Source organism: Rhinolophus sinicus, linkage group LG03, assembly GCF_036562045.2.
Source record: "Rhinolophus sinicus isolate RSC01 linkage group LG03, ASM3656204v1, whole genome shotgun sequence".
In the NCBI taxonomy this organism is placed as follows: domain Eukaryota; kingdom Metazoa; phylum Chordata; class Mammalia; order Chiroptera; family Rhinolophidae; genus Rhinolophus; species Rhinolophus sinicus.
Window position 1 is genome coordinate 50,045,746 of NC_133753.1, and position 18,128 is coordinate 50,063,873.

Here is an 18,128-nt window from a genome sequence, read left to right on the forward strand (position 1 = left end):
TTGCTCTCTTATATTTTTCCCTTAACAATACATAGATCAGATATGAGACACAGAGATGAAGTAACTTGTCCATGGTCACACAGCTAATGAGGGGGATTTTAAATGAAGAAAATGCCTGGAGTCTGAGATTTTAGCTACCACAAAGGACTACCCCTTTCAGAAAAGAAGGCCCAGAACAGATCCAAGGGAGCTGGTTAGTATTTGGGGGGTGGGGGAGGATGAACAGGAGCATGCTAGCCCACAGTGATTTTCTCTCTTCCTTCCAAACTTCTAAAGTCAGTACTATTTACTGACTTTACACATCCCCTCTGTGCAGACTTTCCTCCCTTCTTAAAGAGGGGCAGTCACTTGCTTCAAATCTCATATATTGGCCGTACCATAGGTGCTCAGGAGATGGTGGCGGTTGGTCAGTTGCTTTGGGCATAACCCGTCTGTTCGTCTTTGGCAGGTAGCTGTGCATTTTGACTCACACAGGTCCCTAGTTGTTTGTTTTCCCACCAAGCAGCCTTATGGTTCTTACATTAAAGAGGAAGGATGTCAACATTTCTGTCTGCAAATGCTCTTGGGTTCAGGCAATTCTCAATGTGACAGACAATTTTTATAACTGTGAAAAAAAACCTGTACATATGTGCCAACTGACTTGGGACATTTAGTGCCTCTTTTAATTAAAATTCAGACAGAAGTTTTAGATTTGTTACTGAATATCCACTGTTAACACCAATGAATAGTTCATCCTGCATTGATCATAACCTGTAGGAAATTGCTATTTATAATTCACAAGTCACTTTCTTCCCTGCCTCTTTCCATTTCCATCTATACTTACTTCTCTACTCTCACCTCATTATTATTGTCTTCTTGCCTTTAGATAAAAAAGGTGGGGGGAAGCTTTGTTCATTAAATACTGCATTATTATGAACTTTATATTGAAAGTCTGATGTTCAGGTTTGTAAATATAATCATGGAGTTGCTGTTGGTCACGTGAATTCAATTTGATCCAACAAACATCTGCGGAGTGCCAGTGTATGCCCTGCCATGTACTAGCCAGTGCGTGCCCTGAAGTGTACTAGGTGCTGCAGATACAAAGATCATGTACAATAGCATGGATAGATGATTTACAGCATGCTCTGCAAAGGACAGTGGAAGTGTGGGCACACTACAGTGGAAGCACAGAAAAGAAACTGATAGGAGAGAAGAAGAGGTGAGGGATGCCTTTGTGGAAGAAGCTGTTGTTTAGTTGGGTTTTGAAGGGTGAGGAAGAGTTCAATAAGTGGTCAAGTGGAAAAAACAAAGTTATCAAGGCAAAGGAAACAGCATTTGCAAAGGCACAGTGGTAAGAAATTCCATGTATGTCTGCCATTTAGTGATAATGGAGTGTGATGGGCAGAGGAAGGAGGGGTACAAAATGAGGATGGATAGGTTTTCAGGGGTTATTTAGACTCTTTTTTTTTTTTCAGACCCGTAACTGGTATAGAGTGTTTTTTTAAATCATAGTGACCTCTTCGTTTTACACGTGAGGCTTGGAGAGGTTAGACAAGCTACCCAAACCACACAGGAAAGGGAAGGAGCTAGAATTTGTCCAACTCAAAATCTGAAGTTTCTTCATTTCACACCTTCCTGGAGAAGGGCCAGAGAGAACTAGATACCAGACATTTTCCTCAAGCTACTCTCACCTGGTATGGCTACAGACACAGATCTATGCGGTGCTTTCTTGGACAATTTATTATGGAGTGTGGAAAAGAACAGGCTATCTCCTTTGAATACTTGGTATTTAAGACAGGGATCTGATGATGCTCATTAAATATATACTGAGACAGTGTGTTCTTTCTTTCTGAAGTTCATCACAAAATGGAACTTTAGGTGGGGGCAATTTATGACATAGATTTCCTATTCCCCCAACCAAGTCTTAATAGATATGTCACGGGAGTCTCGGTTCTTCTTGCCGAGGCAGTGAAGAATCAAAGGTCAGCAAGCTGAGTAGTATGCAGGCAGGGTTATTAGTAATATGCTCTCATTGAAGAGAACAGGCCTCACCCAGGTGGGAGAGCCCTAGCTGAGGTGGGGGGTGGGAGGAAGACAGGGCAGGTCGGCCCTTGTCCCGAGGACTTACAGTTTGCCAGGTGGGGTGAGGGAGTTACACATTGATTTGGTGGGAAAAGGTGGTGCATGCTCTTCCACAGGAGGGGGTGACCTCCTAAGATGAGTGGAGATCTGCTGACTCAGATCCTTATCTTGCTCCAGACCACCTCTCGTCATCTGTTGCTGTAAAAACTGCTACATGACTGGAGGCAGTTAATCAAAGCTATTTATGAGTTTTTTCTGTAGGCACCATGGACCCCCTCCCACTCCATCCTCTCTCTCCTACATTTTCTAACTTCTACCTAACAGATCTGAGATAGAAGAGCTGAAATTAAGCTGTTCTAGAAAAATTGGGATGTATGGTTATCATAACCCTAGTAGTTATTTTAAAAGGCAAATTCACAGGGGTAAAAAAGTTATTTTACAGGACTAAAAGTTCAAGAACTTTGAAATCCATATCCACAGGGTTGGTTTTGTTTTTTTCTTGGAGTTCCTTATGTTTTACGTTGGTGATTAAACAGCCCAGACTTACGTAACATTTTTTCCTCAGGAGTTCTGTCTCTCCTTTCTATCCTCTTTTTCCATTTCAGCACTCCCCTCCTGCTCTGACTCACCTCTAACTCTTCTGCTCTAACTCACCTCTGTGGTATTGCCTCATCTGCCCCTATAACAGGAAGAAAAAAAAAAGGAGCTGGTACATTAACTCACTCAAAGGCTTTGGGGACTAATGGTGACTTTATCTGCTATCCCTTTAAAGGTACACGATTTACATTTTAAAAAAGAAGGCTTGAGGCAGTGGTGTTTATCTCCAAGGAGTGACTCTCCCATGGTAGAATTTCTGACAATCTTTCTTGGGAGAAATAACAATGATAACAATCCACGGGCATTTTGCTGTGGTCTCTCATGAGCCCTGCACAGAGCTAAGCACTTGCATGTGTGAAAAATTCTCACAACAACCTGCCAAAGAGTCGTGATCATCCCCACTCAGAACAGGGCGCTATGATTCAGAGAGATGACGTTACTCAGGTTATTCACTAAGGCCAAGGGAGATTAGAACCTGGGTGTGTCTGGTTTACAAGCCCTCCCTTTTCTGGCCCTCTGGCCGCTTCCCAAAAAGGAGATGATAGTGTCCTTCCGGTCAGCTGGTCTCCTTGGTGCTGGATTGTTTCCTCCACCTACTTTTTCTGGGACAGGTACAACGTGCACCTGGCAATGAAAGAACAAGGCAGGATGCTGCAGGCTCCTCCAGAACAAACACTACCCCAGAGTTTTGCCAGCATGCTTGATCAGCAATGTGGTCTCCACTTTACCCTCTTTGGAAGACTTTCTGCTTCTCAGGTAGAGTTTCTCACACAGAAGGATTTCCTCAAATGAAGGAATCAAAAAGCAGGACCAGGGACTCAGGACTTATTGTGACATCTTTATGCTGACCCACGCTGATACACTATTTCACAGTGAGTGGTCTTTTCAAATTGCCTGCAGGTGTTAGTTTAAGAGAGCAGATAAAAAAGAAAAGTTAAAAAGATTTTTAAGGTTTCGTAAAAGGGAACGATTGATACACATCAGGCCCAGTAATAATGCCCTACAAACCTGTCAGTTTGTAGTAAAGTGACAAGAGTAGCTGAGGGGAATCTTGCATGGTTTATGGTCATAAACTTGGTTCACTTTGATGAATCAACTAGTTTGAATTATTAGAAAAGTGAAATGAAATATTTGCCCTGGTTCCAGAATTTCCAAATGCCCCTGCAGGATAAAAAATTCCTTTTCTCTGTCTATTTAGTTTTATAATATGCATAATAGTCTCCATGAAGCATCTTGTCCTGAATTTATCAGAGCTTTAAACAAATGTCATGATGTTTTAATTTAATGATTAATGTTATCCATTTAAATATCGTAGATCTTTTTTTGTCCTTGCTCAACTAGCCCACAGATGGGGACTTTCTCGTTACAAAGGCAGATTCTTAAATACCACTTAGAAAACGAAAAGAAAAAAAAGACAGCATGTCTGCAATAAATATTGCAGCCAATTAGGCTTCATCATAGTAATTTCTCTGGTTTTGTAATGTTTGTTTACTGGATTTTGTAGGGAAATTGTTGCCACTTCTGATATCCAGAATCATAAAACCTCCATCCTCATGTTTTCCTGCAATGGAAAGTGATGATAATGGGAAAGATTTTTCTTTCTTCCTGGACCCCATCTCTATTATGAATTAAACATTCGAAGATCCAGACCCAAACTGTAAATCTGTTTGTACACATTCAGGAAAGCTCTCATATATTTCCTAAAAACCCACACATTAATATTGCTTACTTTTCAGCAGGGGTAAATGGGGGTCTTAGAGACCTCCTCAGAACAGGCTGGAGTTAAATAATATTGCATGTTTTTCATTTTACTGTAATGAATGCAAAGCTATTAAATAACCTTTTAAAGAGTTGGTGTAATTATCTGTAAACAGTAATGTTACAAAAAAAAGGTCAAGTTGTCCTGCCATTAGATGTTTATGGATATAAACTAGATTTATGTTTCCATAAAACAGGCACCGACTAACTAGATTAATTCTCCACAAACTAAACCAACTGTAGTAATATTTAGACACAATAAAATGATACCAATTAAAACAATTTTATTTTTTGTGTCATATTGATTAATGGTGCACTAAAATTAACCAGAGACCCTAAACTCAGAATGGTTGGCAAAAGGCATCCACATCTCAATATTATTACCAACAAGAAGAGCAGTTAAGTGAGATGGCTGTGCAATAGTATGAATATTTAATTAATAATTAGTCATGTAATTTCTCCTCAGGAATTATTATCCCTCAAACTGGTTTGTGAATTTAATTATTAGCAGCCTTTTTGTTTCCATGTCCCCTCATTACTGTCAGGATTGATGTAACATAAACTTCATTAAAAATTAAAGCAAGAGTCTTAATTACAAGGCTACCCTGACTGAAGTTAGAATTAGCCAAGTCAGTGATGTGCAAATGAGTGCATTATTTAAGAAACATGCTGGAAGTAGTTATGCTAATGTAGAAGGTTCGCAGTAGCAGACCTTTTCACTTGCAGTTGCATATTCATTAAATGCACTATGCAAATTTAATGTAGCAGTCTTAGTAATGCGTTGTTAATTTATTCAGATTTATTGAGTACGACTTGTAAAAAAAGTACAAATTTAATTACTCTATCTAGTAGGGATGATATTAGGAGCTAGCAGAGGTTTAAAATGTGTTGATCTGGATTACTGTAGTTTGACGGAAGACACGGTATCAAAGGACACAATTTTGATAACTGGGCTTGAAAGAATATTTGATTTACTTATGGAATGATCTAAGAAATCACTAAAATTGCACATGTTCCTTCCCAATAGGAAAGTAAAAAAGTCTCGGTTGTATTAACTTAAGAGCTAAAGCAGTGCTGAGTCCACAGCCTAATGGTCGTAATGACTCTACAGAGACCAGTAAAGGTTATGGATTGAGATCGGCGTGAAGCAAACTGTCTTTGTGGAAAGTTCATTGGTGGCTGCCTGCGCCTCCGCCCCTGCCGTGCGCTGACAACCGCCCGGTGCAACAACTGGAAACCTCGCTTGGCTCTCCACTGGAACCGCCCTGGTGACCGTGCAGGGTGCTATCTTTTAAGATGGGCGGATGCTTGGGTGGAGAAACTGAGAGCGATCATAAACCACACCCGCACCAGACACCCTGGCATCCACATTTACTGAGAGGACCCCCAGGGACTGCTCTTTACACATCTGTGCTCACCTAATTCCCGGATAATCCCTTCAGCGTAGTTTTTCTTATCCCCATTTTACAGATGTGGAAACTGAGGCTGAGGTTGGAGCAGTAATTGATGCCGTTAAAAGAGCTGGGTTTCAGACCTAGACCAGTGTTCCTACCAAACCTGAGTTCACTGCTCCCCTCCCTACCGGCTTCTCTCTTTGCCACCTTTCTCCTCTCCTCCCTCTTTCCTTTTCCCCTTCCTTTACCTTTTTTTTTTTTTTGCCCCCTCCTCTTTCTTTGTCTCTCCTCCTTTCCTTTCAGAAATTCCTCTCATCCTGCAACTCTCTTGCACTATTTCAGTCCCTTTCCATTCCTTGCCCCGCGTCTCCTTCCTCACTCTCTTCCTTTCTTTTCCTCCCTCTGCCCTCCCTCCTTTCCTTTTCCTCCTACTCTTCAGTTGCCCCTTAATATCTTTAACTTTCACTCCCGATTCATTCTTATGTGTACACCTAGGTGTGTAGATATAATTTAAAAGCGGAAAATGGCTGACCTTTTCCTCTTAAACAAGAACTACAAACAAATATATAGGTTAAATTGGGATAAAATTGTTTAAAATTTAACAAAGCAGCCTGTGACAGCCCCATTAAGGTTGTGGTAGGAAACAAAACCGAGAGTCCTCTCTTTGACCTAAGGCTCAGAGGTCACTGTGAATGTCACTACTAGCAGCTTGATTGGCTTAGAGCTCCCTGTCCTTCTTGTAAAATGTTTAACAGTTTCTTGGCCTTTATAATCACAAAAATGAGTCCTGTACATTTTTAATATTATTAATATTTTATCTTGGTTCTGGGGTCTACTGCTTCAGATTGGTAAATCTTGGGGAAAAATCAATACACACTTTACTGCGTTTCAGTAATGAACAGGCCAAATGATTACTCACCCCACTGAATGTCTGGTTCTCAGCACCCACCTTTGGAAGTAATCCAAGCGCTGTGATATATTCAAACAGTCTGACCTGTACGTATTGATCTCTGTCTGACAGAGGGAGAAGCTGAGCAGCTCACCTTAAGGTGAGGGAGGGTATGAATTGATCGCAGGCTGAAACTTGGTACCTATATAAAGACCTTTCTGAATAATTAATAAGGATCCAAAAAATTAGTTAGGTGGCAAAGCAGATGTTCTGGGTCTCTTGTATGAATCTTTTCTTATCAGATCTTATCAGAATCAGATCTTATGTCCCACATCTGAAGGTGAATGAGTCACATCCTACCCACCCCCTTCCTGGCTGCTGTCCATTGCTCTGTTTAATGCATGTTATTCTGCCTTGCATCATGCTTAACTCGTGTGTGTGTGCGTGTCTGCCTGCCATTGGATTATACTATAAACTTCTGGGCATCAAGGAATGAGCTCGTTTGTCTTTGGGTAGTGGCAGTGGGGTACTGGTAAGTGCTTACCAACCAGCTCCCTAAAAAAATAATAAGCCCTGGTTTGTAGTGTTTACTGATTTCCTTGGTAAATGCTCCCACCATGTCGATTTCAAGCTCCTGACACGAAGTCACTAAATGCAAAGTTGGGAAGAGAGAAAGTGGCACACGGTTACATAGGGCATCTACCACCACACAGATACAATAGATGGAAATAAATAAAAAGAGCATAGATAGCAATAAAATGTAAAATAAACAGGAAGGGGTAGGTTTTGCACATTAACTACCTTTGCTTTTAATATAACATTGTACATTTATATAATTTTTAACACTGTTTGGGTTTAATAATCTCACAAAATTCCACGATTGACTCCAGCTCCTCAGCGAGTATGCTGTTACAAACACCACCACAATCAGTAAAAACAAAAAACAAAACTGGGACTGTTTCTCCCATTAAAGTGGTGCTTTATTATTTCTATCAGGGGGAGGCAACCCAACCCCAAAATAAGAATTTGAGTCCAAAAAATCTTCAATGTCATATCAAAAATTAATATAAGACCCGGTCTTATTTTACTATAATATAAGACTGCATCTAATATAATATAATATAATATATTACCTGGTCTTATTAATTTTTGCTCCAAAAGACACATTAGAGCTGATTGTCTGGCTAGGTCTTATTTTCGAGGAAACACGGTATCTTAGGGTTTATTTCTTGGCTCTGTATTCTATTCCATTGGTCTATATATGTCTGTCCTTTGTCAGTACCACACTGGTGAGATTTTTGCCGCAAAAGGTTGGCATCTTGGAGCAGATAGAAAACTTTTAATGATGGCAGAGATGTGTACATGTTTATTGCCTGGATATATGGGGCAAGAGAAAGGAGGGGGTCAGTGGCACCTTATTCATTATTCAGCCAAAAAAAGAAAAAGAAAAAAATCTGTGGTTCTGGTACCACATACACCAGGTGCAGTGTTGGTGTGGTGGCTACAAAGATCAATGTGACTGGGAGTCTGCTGGTTTGGGGAATAGGGTGAACTCCCTGCAGAAGGGACAGTTAAGTCCAGATAATAGGAGGGGCAGGGTTGGGGACAAAGCCTGGTCCTAAGCCTGAAAAAAAGTTGGTCTGTTCACTGAACAGCTGAGAAGCCCGAGTGGCTGGCGTGCAGTTGGCAAGTGGGATGGGGGAGTGCAATGAAGCTGGTGGGTATCAGCAAGGGCCAAGTGACTCAGTCCCTTGTGGGTTGTGTTGAAGATTCAGAACGGAATTGGAATTGACTTTTTGAGGCACGCTGAGGTCATCCCTTGTTATACTCACCCGCCCCCCCCCGACACACCTACACTGTATGACTTTTGCTTGTACCTCTGTCTTGCCTGTTAGGCACTAAACTCCTGAAGGGCAGGCCCAGATATCCAGAGGGTTAGCACAGGGTCTAGTCCACCACAGGGACTAAATTAAAACATGTATGGAAGTGAATGAATGGGTGCATCTCTGCCTTCATTCTCCTTACAGCTGTGGGCTCGGGTTTGGGCTTGATCTAACTCAGAGGTGGCACTTCAGACTGAGCCAGACCTGAGACCTGCTGGAAAGGCTCAGACCTCAGGACCTCACTGCTCTCAAGAGGGGCCAGCCGAGCCATGAGTAGACATTCCTTCCAACTCTCTGCTTTTTGGCACCTCTGGGAGCTTTTTAAGTTCTCATAGAAACTGTGGTCAATGTAATAGGCTAAGACAGGTGCACCCTGTGCCTCGGGGAGAAATGGGAGCCCATGCAACTTGGAGCTCAGGAGTACCTTCATTGCTTCACCTGTTCCCTAAGGTGTGCGTGTGTGGTAAGATTTCACGGGTACCTAAAGACCCCCATGCCCTGTCCCACCAACTGGATCTTGTAGCTAGCCAATTCTTTACACAGAAAAGAATACTAAGGTATCAAAAGGTTAAATAACCTGTCTGAGGATGTATACAGCTGGTCCTCTGAATAACATCGTTTCATTCAATGTCTTTTTCATTATCATGTTGATGAGATGTCTTAGGAACAGTAACTCTTGTGAATCAATTAGTCTATGGTAAAATTGGTTTTGCTATACATCATTTCGCTTAAAGTCACAGAACCTATGGATGATGATGATGATGATGATGATGTTAAGTGAGGACTTACTGTAGTTGATAAGTGATAGAGCAGGGACCAAATCAAGTGTGTTTGATGTAAAGCCTGTATAGTCAAAGCCAGGTCTGTTTGACATAGTGCTGCCATTTAATTTGGGGGCTGGAAGAAGTAGCAAAAGGTCAGTTTTATCTAGCATTTCCAAATTTCCTGGAGAAGCCACATCACATGGGGATACTTGTGAATCATGGCATTTTCCAGGTCGGTCCATGGGGATTAGAAATGCTTGATTGAGTCTGGGATGGGGTCGGGGAGTTTGTATTGAACAAGGCGATTGTTTTCAAGGAAGTTTGGGAAATACTAAAGTAGGAATGAGCCATGTGTGCTTTCTTCAGCATTGAAGCATATAAAGATATTGGCCCAAACATATACTCATATTCTCTCCACAAAAGAACTGGTTTAATCCATCAGAAACATGAATTCAAACACTAATTCAGAAAATGTGTCAAAGCCACATGCAATAAGAGAGAAGAAAGGAGGCTGAAGGCTGATCAGAAGACAGAATACTGGTGAGTTGTGTAGCAATAGTACCTGGGGGCTGATTGCCCACAAAATGGCTAATGCATTGATCTCAGACTGGTTCTTCAGTTTTCCTGAGCCTTGGTTTTCTAATCTGCAAAATGGTGACAATTATATCACCATGATAAAAAGTGTGAAGGTTAAGTGAGAACTGGCCTGGAACAGCATAGTGGTGAGTGTCAATTCTGGCCCCACACTGCCCAGGTTCATGTCTTAGCTATGCCAGTGCTCCCTGTGTGCCTTTCAGTAAATTACTTCTCTCTAAAAAAAGACCTACTCATAGGGTTGTTGTAAAGACTTATTGTAAAGTACTTAGCACAGTGCTAGACAAATAGTAGATGTTGTGATAATATCTGATAGAACATTATTGGACTACTTGGCACACGTAGGTCTTAATGCATATGATTTTCCCTTCAGATATTATAATTGGACCTAAAAGCCAGGTTCGTGGTGACTTTAGAGAGCAAAGCAGAGGCCACCCAAAGACAGTTGTTTGGACCTTGGCTCGTTTTGCTCTAAAGGCTGAAGTGAAGGGTATACCCATCCCTCTGAAGGAAGATGGAGAAACAGCCTCTCCTGGTTGTTGTCACTGATGATCAAGGCATTTCTCCTCTCTGAGCTGAGTTCCCTTATTTATAAGAGGTGATTTCTAGCTTTGAAATCCTATAATTCAATGAAAAATACTCCTTGAACTTAACCTTCAAATGTCAGTCACTTTGCTGGAAATTTGGGGACTGGGGAGAAATCACCAGGGAGACTGGGTCGTTATGACTTTCTCCTCAGCAAGTAACCTTTTTATTTAAGACCCCTCAGTCATACAGATTTTCACATGTGCATGGCTTTGCTTAGCTTGTCCTCCTGAAATGATGGCCTTAATCATAGATTCTAATTGGAACAGGATCCACCTCAATTTATTCCTAATGCCTCAGAAAAGCAGAACTGTTTCTACGAATAAATTGAGATGGATTCTATTCCAATTAACAGTTTGACTCAGTTAAAGTGTTGTTAACCCACTGCTGTCCTCTGATCACCATCCAATTCATGGATGGCAAGTTGCTGGCCTCGCCAGAACTAGCAAGGAGATGAGAGCCAGCTAAACATGGTCACCACTTTAAGTGGTGTGGACCCAATTCTCTCCTGTTTTCACCGTAGCTATTCAAGGGGCGCTATCAGTTAGCTTGCTTTGAGCTGGGATTGGGTGGCGCCATTCTTTCTAAATAGGAAATAGGATATTCTCATCGTATTCAGACAGATTCTGTATCAGGCTTCTCCAGAGAAACAAAATCAATAGGATGTATGTATACATAGATGTATGCTAAGGAATTGGCCTATGGGATTGTAGCATCTGGCAAGTCTGAAATATGTAGTAGAGGCCATCAGGCTAGAAACTCAGGACTTCCGTGTTACAGTCTTGAGGCAGAATTCCTTCTTCTCCAGGAAATGTCAGTTTTTGCTCTTAAGGTCTTCACTTGATTGGATGAGACCCACCTACATTATGGAGCATAATCTCCTTTATTTAAAACCAACTACCCAATACCTCGGTAGCAACATCGAGACTAGTGTTTGATGGAACAACTGGGCACCATAGTCTGGCCAAGTTGACACATAAAATTAAGCATCACAGATTCTACAAGTTATATTCCCAGTCCCCAGAAGGAATCTGCCTAGACTTGAGACTGGGTGTAAAGAAGGGCAGCAAGCATGAAGCACTGTAACTCTGAGGGACACCCAGTGCCACCTGTCACAGAGGGCTCACTTTTTGTTAGATGCCTTTCCCATACCACACCCCTCATCTCATGCCTCCAGGTATATTTTCCCCAAGGTAGGAGTCACGATGCTTTGTTGGGCAAAGGCAGGACTGGTTCTCTGTGATGATCCAGTAATGTCAGGCTGACAGCAATCAGCAAGCCCACAGATACCAAAGGAAGGGAGAGTAGACACAAGCTACGGATTTCTATAAACCAGGAGGTAAATATTCATGATTGAGCACCCAGCCTGGCAGGCACACTCAGGAGATTTTGACCAAAATAGAGCCTCAGAATTTCCATTTCCACTGGGCAAACAGGAAAATGAGACGAAGCAAAATTGATGTGTGTGGAAAGCAGAGAGATTGGGCATTTACATCTATTTAATTAAGGCACACATTGTAACCTCTATTTACTTCTGTTTAATTAAGGGATTGCTCATTTCAGAGGCGATATCATGCTGGGCCTTCTACTACTTTTGTGATTCAAAGCTCAACTAAAAGATGTATGGGAAATAGTTTGGTGATCTTGGCTCAGTCCCTAACGGCGAGAGCTTCATATTATAAAGCCAAGATACTATGCTGCCAGACTTGCAAAAAGAGAGTCAAAGGGCTTATCAAGAAAATGATGTCTTCCGGACAGGGCATTTGTAAGAATGTATGTTATTCTAAAATAATTCTGATCAAAAGTTAGAACTACAGTGGATTCCTTGTGGAATAACCAATTGTATTTGAATAGGAAAAGAAAGAGTCAAGGAAAATTATCAGAGCTTTATAGGTTCCTAACTTATATGAAATTTATTTGGTATATTCACCAAACTGAAAATGCCCCCTCAGGCAAAAAATTGGCTCTGCCCAGGTAGAGGCGGCAGAGGCAGCGAGGGTAAGAGGGAAGACAAAGTGGGGGGACATGTTTTTCTATGTACGAGCGTGTCAGAGTTTCCATCTTACTGAGGTGTCGATTACATTTTTTCTCCTTGAAGGAGATGTTTCAGGACTAAGGTGACTCATTATTTCATCTGACGTTTTCTTTTCTTTTCTTTTCTTTTTTTGGCAGTGCTCTAAGAAATGCCCCTAGAGTGCCTCTTCTTTATAAGTTATGTGAGTCGCGGTTAAGTAGAAAAGGAGCATGGAAAGAGCTATGTGAGAAGGAAGGAGGGGAAGAGATGGTGAGTATTTCTAGGGAGTGAGGAGGGGGAAGAGCACAGTTTGGGGTCTCCATCCAACTTGCCAGACTCTGATTATCCAGCTAGATTCGCTATCTCTAATGAACATCACCATTTAATATCTACCACGGCATTAGCTGGCTAAGGGGAAAAAGTAATCAGCTGGGTGCCACCAGCTTCCTCAGTACCCTCCCCGTATCACCAGGAAGCAAAATGCTTCTTAATAGTGGTCTCCTGGAGACAACGCTCTCGACCCTTATTTAAGTCAAAGCAGAGAATGGGATGACATAAGAGATGAAATACTGCCTTGATTGCTGGATGTTTTTGCACAGTAGGTCTAGCCTGTAACTCCTCTGGCTCAGGGGCCACACCTTATACCTGTGTGATGACCTCCCAGCCCCTCGCTAGGGCTTTGCCCTTTGAGTGCTGGATTAATACAAAAAGGATGGGTGAATGCTTTGCTCCTGTCAAGTTGATTTGTTTTTCTTAAACTCACTGCATATTCTTCTCTCACTTCCTGGAAAGCCCTTATTCAATCTTCTCCATGTACCAAGCCCTGGCCACTTGCCAAGGCCCAGAATATGTCCCTTTACTTCCATGAGGTCTTTCAAACTTACCCGCCCTTAAATAGCAATCCTGCCTCCAAAGACCTACTGACCACGACTGATTTCCTGGTTGGTAAAGAACATATGGTGCTTATTAGTTTTGTTTTTTTAATATATGTCCTGTCTCCTCAACAGATAGATACTGACTCTGTGCATGACCCATCTCTGGATGCTCCCCCCTCCACAACCTAGCACCGCCCCCATGCCCTGTGCATAATGGGCTCTCAGTTAGTGTCTGTAGTTGATAATGGATTTGGTAGCGCTCTGATGGAGTACACTGTGAGCTCCTCCAGGAAAAGGGCCCAGCCTGTCTTGTTCAATATTGGATTCCTAGTACCTATTATGGGAGCTGTTTAAAGAATATTGTTACATGAGTAGTTGAATACATTTATGTGTGGGAGGCAATGCCTTGCTGCTAAGTCTGAAATCACACCATGAATGTCCATCAGTTACTGACCACATAGGCATTTAAGGAAAAGTTTTCTCTTCCCTAAAGGGGACTGAATTTTAATTAATATATAGTGTCTCAACACTTCTGAGTAGAGAACTAATTCAAGACACTTTTGAGCCCCCACTACCTCAGGATACTAGGCTAGACATGGCAGGAATGAAGAGGTGACGGAGATGCCGTCCCTATCCCAGGAGAGCTTAAAGTCTAGTAGTGGAGTTCTTCAAGGAAGCAAGCAAAAACTACAAGGGGGGGATGTAAAGCAAGGAGCTGTGGGGGAATAAAGTACATGTAGTTAGAAGGATCAGGAAAGATTTGATGGACATGGTAACTGTTAAGAAGGGAAGAGTTCATGTAGGCAGAAATAAAGGAGAAAGGCATTCCAGGTGAAGAGGAAAAAACAGCACCTGCACAGGTATAAAGGTGTGAAAGGTTATGGTATGCTCAAAAAAATAGCAAGTGGTTCAGGGAGCATGGCAGAAAGAAAGGTTGGAGTTGAGATGGAAAGTTAGACAGGGGCTACGTTGTAAAGAGCCTTGCCGCCATGGTAGGGCAGCTGGAGAATGTCTTACAGGCAAAGGGGGACGGGGTGGTGTACTTGCAAAATATTACACTCCCATGAAAACTTCTAACTCTCCCAATTCACAGCTGAAAAGCTGCTAGTTCTGTTCTATTTGCAGAAGTGGAGATTTGTTCATGAATCTAAATCACAGAGTGAATTCTTGATAAGCCGTCAACTCTGTCCTGTCAATAGTTTTGAGGGTTTCAAACTGCATTCGATGGAAATTTGGAGTTCTGCACAGGTTTGCCTGGATTCCATGGGAGTATTTGTTTCTGATGGAGTAAGTTTCTATTCCTGTGAAGGCACAGATTTATTTATTGGTTATAGTTTAAGGTGGTGAGAGACTACTGCGTTTAATTATCGTTCCTTTCTCGTCAGTTGCCATTCATTCAATGGGTACTGCATGCTGCTGAATTAAGATTATAGTGGTGAGTCAAACAAAGAGGTTTGAAGTCTATTATGAATTTCCTAGAGCTTAATCGGAAATTATAATACAAAATGGTCCACAAATTACACCTTTACAATCTTAGGCAGTGTTGCAGAGACTGTCAGCTGTACACCTAAATACATTCTCCCCTTCTTCTGTGGTATTACACTTGTAGTCAGTCTTAGCTACACTACATTTCCCAGCCTCGCTTGCAGTTAACTTTAGTCATGTGACATTCTTCTTGCCAATAAAATGTGAGCCGAATGGATATGGGCCTTTTCTCTATCTGGGACATAAATCATTAACTAGATAAGTCTCCTCTGGAGTCTCTTTCTCCCTCCCGATGGCTGGAACCTGAACATGGCTGAGACCAATCTTCACTCATGCATGTAATGACAGTACCCTAAAGGATGCTAGAGCTAGAACTTAAAAGGAACCTTGGTTCCTTTGTGACTTCAAGGAGGAGAGACCATTCTTCTCAGAACTGTTATGGAAAGAAAAACAAAGGGTTGTATTTTTGAAGCCACTTCCTCTTTCAATCTTTTGTTATAACAGCTTAGCTTAAACCTAATAATGTTGAAGTTGGTGCCATAGGTGTAGTGATACCATAACCCAAACCTAAACTACATAAACTTGGCTTAGCTGTCGGATGGTAGATGGTGAGGAAACAGATATTTCAGGCTAGAAAGTTTGTGACCTTTATTATGCCATGGCAAAATATTTCGTAATGTTCTGTCATTATAATTTGAAGGCAGGCTGTATAACAACCAACTCTATAGCTCCAGAGAAACAGGTTGGAAAGAGCCAGAATGTCAATGTGTATTATCTTGGCTTTTAGCAAATATTACAAGAAAGATTATTTTTAAGCAAGGGTGCAAGTGGAGATGAAAGAGAATTAAGAATGCCCAGAAACTGGAAGCCTCAGAAGTTGGAACAATAGCTACCTTACCCCAAATAGCAGGAGATAAAATTGTAGGTGCTCAGACTTTGGCAAAGATAAAACTAAAGGTGCTGCCTTCTCACCTATGCACTTTGTTTCAGGTGCCCTCAGACTAGTCACTACGTATGGAGAGAGTGAGACACACAAGAGCCCATTAGAGAACAAGAGAGACAGGGAGAGGGAGAGAGAGAAGAAAGGGGGAGAGGTCAAGTTGACTCAAAAACTATGTCTAAAAACACCTTTGGGTTGGTTACTGGTACATGAAACTAACTAGAAGCCACAAAGCTTACTAAATTTTAAGTATTGTCAAAGAAGCCAGAAGCGTCTACTGTAAAAACGTGGTGGTTCCAGCCTCAAGCAGGCCTTAGGGTCCCAAATTTGAACCAGCAAGGAGTAGCTGTGAAAGGTGTTTGACCACCGGTAAAGGCATGTTCCAAACCTACTTCCAATGTGGCCACGGAGGATGAAGGATAAGGCGGGACTTTTTAGAGGATGAAGCCATAGGCTGCATAGGAAGAGAAATACGTTTTTCTTGGTGAACATATCCAGGATCTCACCAGAGAATATCCTCCATGTCAGGGAAGGTTGGCTTTTCATTTTTTCCCAGTAGGATTTAATCATTGCTATCAGCCAATAGCTGCTCTGTGTTTTGCATGCTATAGTGGTTGTCCTGATTCTGCTCCACCACTGCCTATGGGAGGTGGGACAGATAACACGTCTTTAGTTTATAGGTTGCTAGACTTGAGAGACCAAATCTGGTCCTGTGAGGACTGTATCTCACAGAGAGAGATCCTGGGCTTGGAGTGAGATGGAACTTGTAGTAATCTTCCTCCTAGCTCTAGAAGGCAGTATGGGGGACGATGAGGGTGCACACAGAAGTGTGGACGATGGTGGGTACTGCTACCTGTCCTCCAAAACCCATTACCTCCTTCTTCCATAGTGATGAGTTGGCTATCACCTAGTCATGACTGCCCAGCCTCCTTTACAGTTAAGTGTGGCCATGTGGCTAAGTGTTCGCTAATGGGCTGTGAGTTATTATGATGTTTGTCACTTTTGCTCTGGGGCCTTATGTTCTTCTCCACGTTTCTCTTCCCCTTCCCCTGAAACCTGGACTGCAATTGTGCAGGTGGTGACAATGCCCTAGAAATGGGAAAGCGACAAATTCGAAGAAATTGAGTTCTTGGATGGTCATCCTGAACAGGGCTGCCACCTCAGTACTGTTGCGTGAGAAAGATAAACTTCTATATTCGTGTGGTTCCTGGAACTTTAGGTCTCTTCACTATAGCAGCTTAGCTTCCCCTGAACTAATTCACAGATAAGAGTACATTTAATTCCAAGTGCAAACAAGGATCACATCATAAAATGCACAGTCCAGTTCCACAGTTTGATCAGGGTCATGCAAAATGTCTTGTTACTAGTCTTTGGTTGCAAAACTCTTGTAAAGTCCGATGTAAAGTTATTGGGCCAATCTTTGGTCTTATATAATTTCAGAACATCTCATATGGGAGAACATGATCATAAAATTCTTCAAAATAAAAATTTTAATACGAATTTTTAAAGGAACTAAGTAACTGACAGAATTTGGAGAATGTGAGTAGAAAAGCTCTCATGAAATCCATCCAACAAGATCACAATACCACAAAGTCTAGGGATGACTAGGTTATTTGAGAAGAACTAACAATTTTCTGTTTAAACCTGTCTGAATGGTTTTGGATAGCTTTCCATCTATGAAGCTAAGGAAGAAAGAGCTATTTCTCCAAACAAGGTGGATCTTTCCTACCACTGTATCTTTACTTAAACTCATCTCGCTGCCTGGTACATTTTTCCAGTTCCTTTCGTTCTTCCATGATGAAATTCTGCTCATCTTCAAAGCCCAGCTCAAGGGTGACCACCTATGAGAAGACTTCCTGGTTCCCTCCCCTCTCCCACTTCCCTCTCTCCCTGCAGCGCTTGGTTTGCAGTGCTGAGAGAGCATCTTTCATAGCAATTTCAGTTAGTAGTTGTTCCAGGCTAGATTAACCATGGACTACTTAAAGGCAAGGATGAGATCTTATTTGTCTCCATCCTTTGTTCTTGGCCCACACCTGGCATAGAGCAAGCTGCCCACAAATAGTTGTTGAATTAAATGAGTGCCCGTTCCCAGGTCCTACACACTTCCTATACCCAAAGGAGTAGAGCCAGTTGGGTGAGGGGAGGGGTGGCCCTAATGGCAGCCCCTTTGTGTAATTATCCACTTCCAGTGAATAATGGGGCTTCAGCACTGTCTGATTCTTTGATGAAGATGAAACTATTTAATAAGGTTTGGTTGCTCATCTCATCATCTTCCCGCATCACACCCTT

The 18,128-nt window shown here is 41.9% G+C and overlaps 1 long non-coding RNA gene across 2 annotated transcripts in view; it reads left to right on the forward strand.

The window, feature by feature from the left end:
• LOC109447651 (uncharacterized) overlaps positions 1-18,128 on the forward strand; it is a 225,395-nt gene that overhangs the window by 94,961 nt on the left and 112,306 nt on the right. The window contains exon 5 of one of the 2 annotated variants that reach the window (XR_012494741.1): positions 12,698-12,809. The exons of the other annotated variant lie outside the window; for it this stretch is intronic. This is a non-coding gene — a long non-coding RNA (uncharacterized LOC109447651). The remainder of the gene's footprint in view (positions 1-12,697; positions 12,810-18,128) is intronic. 2 annotated transcript variants of the gene reach the window in all.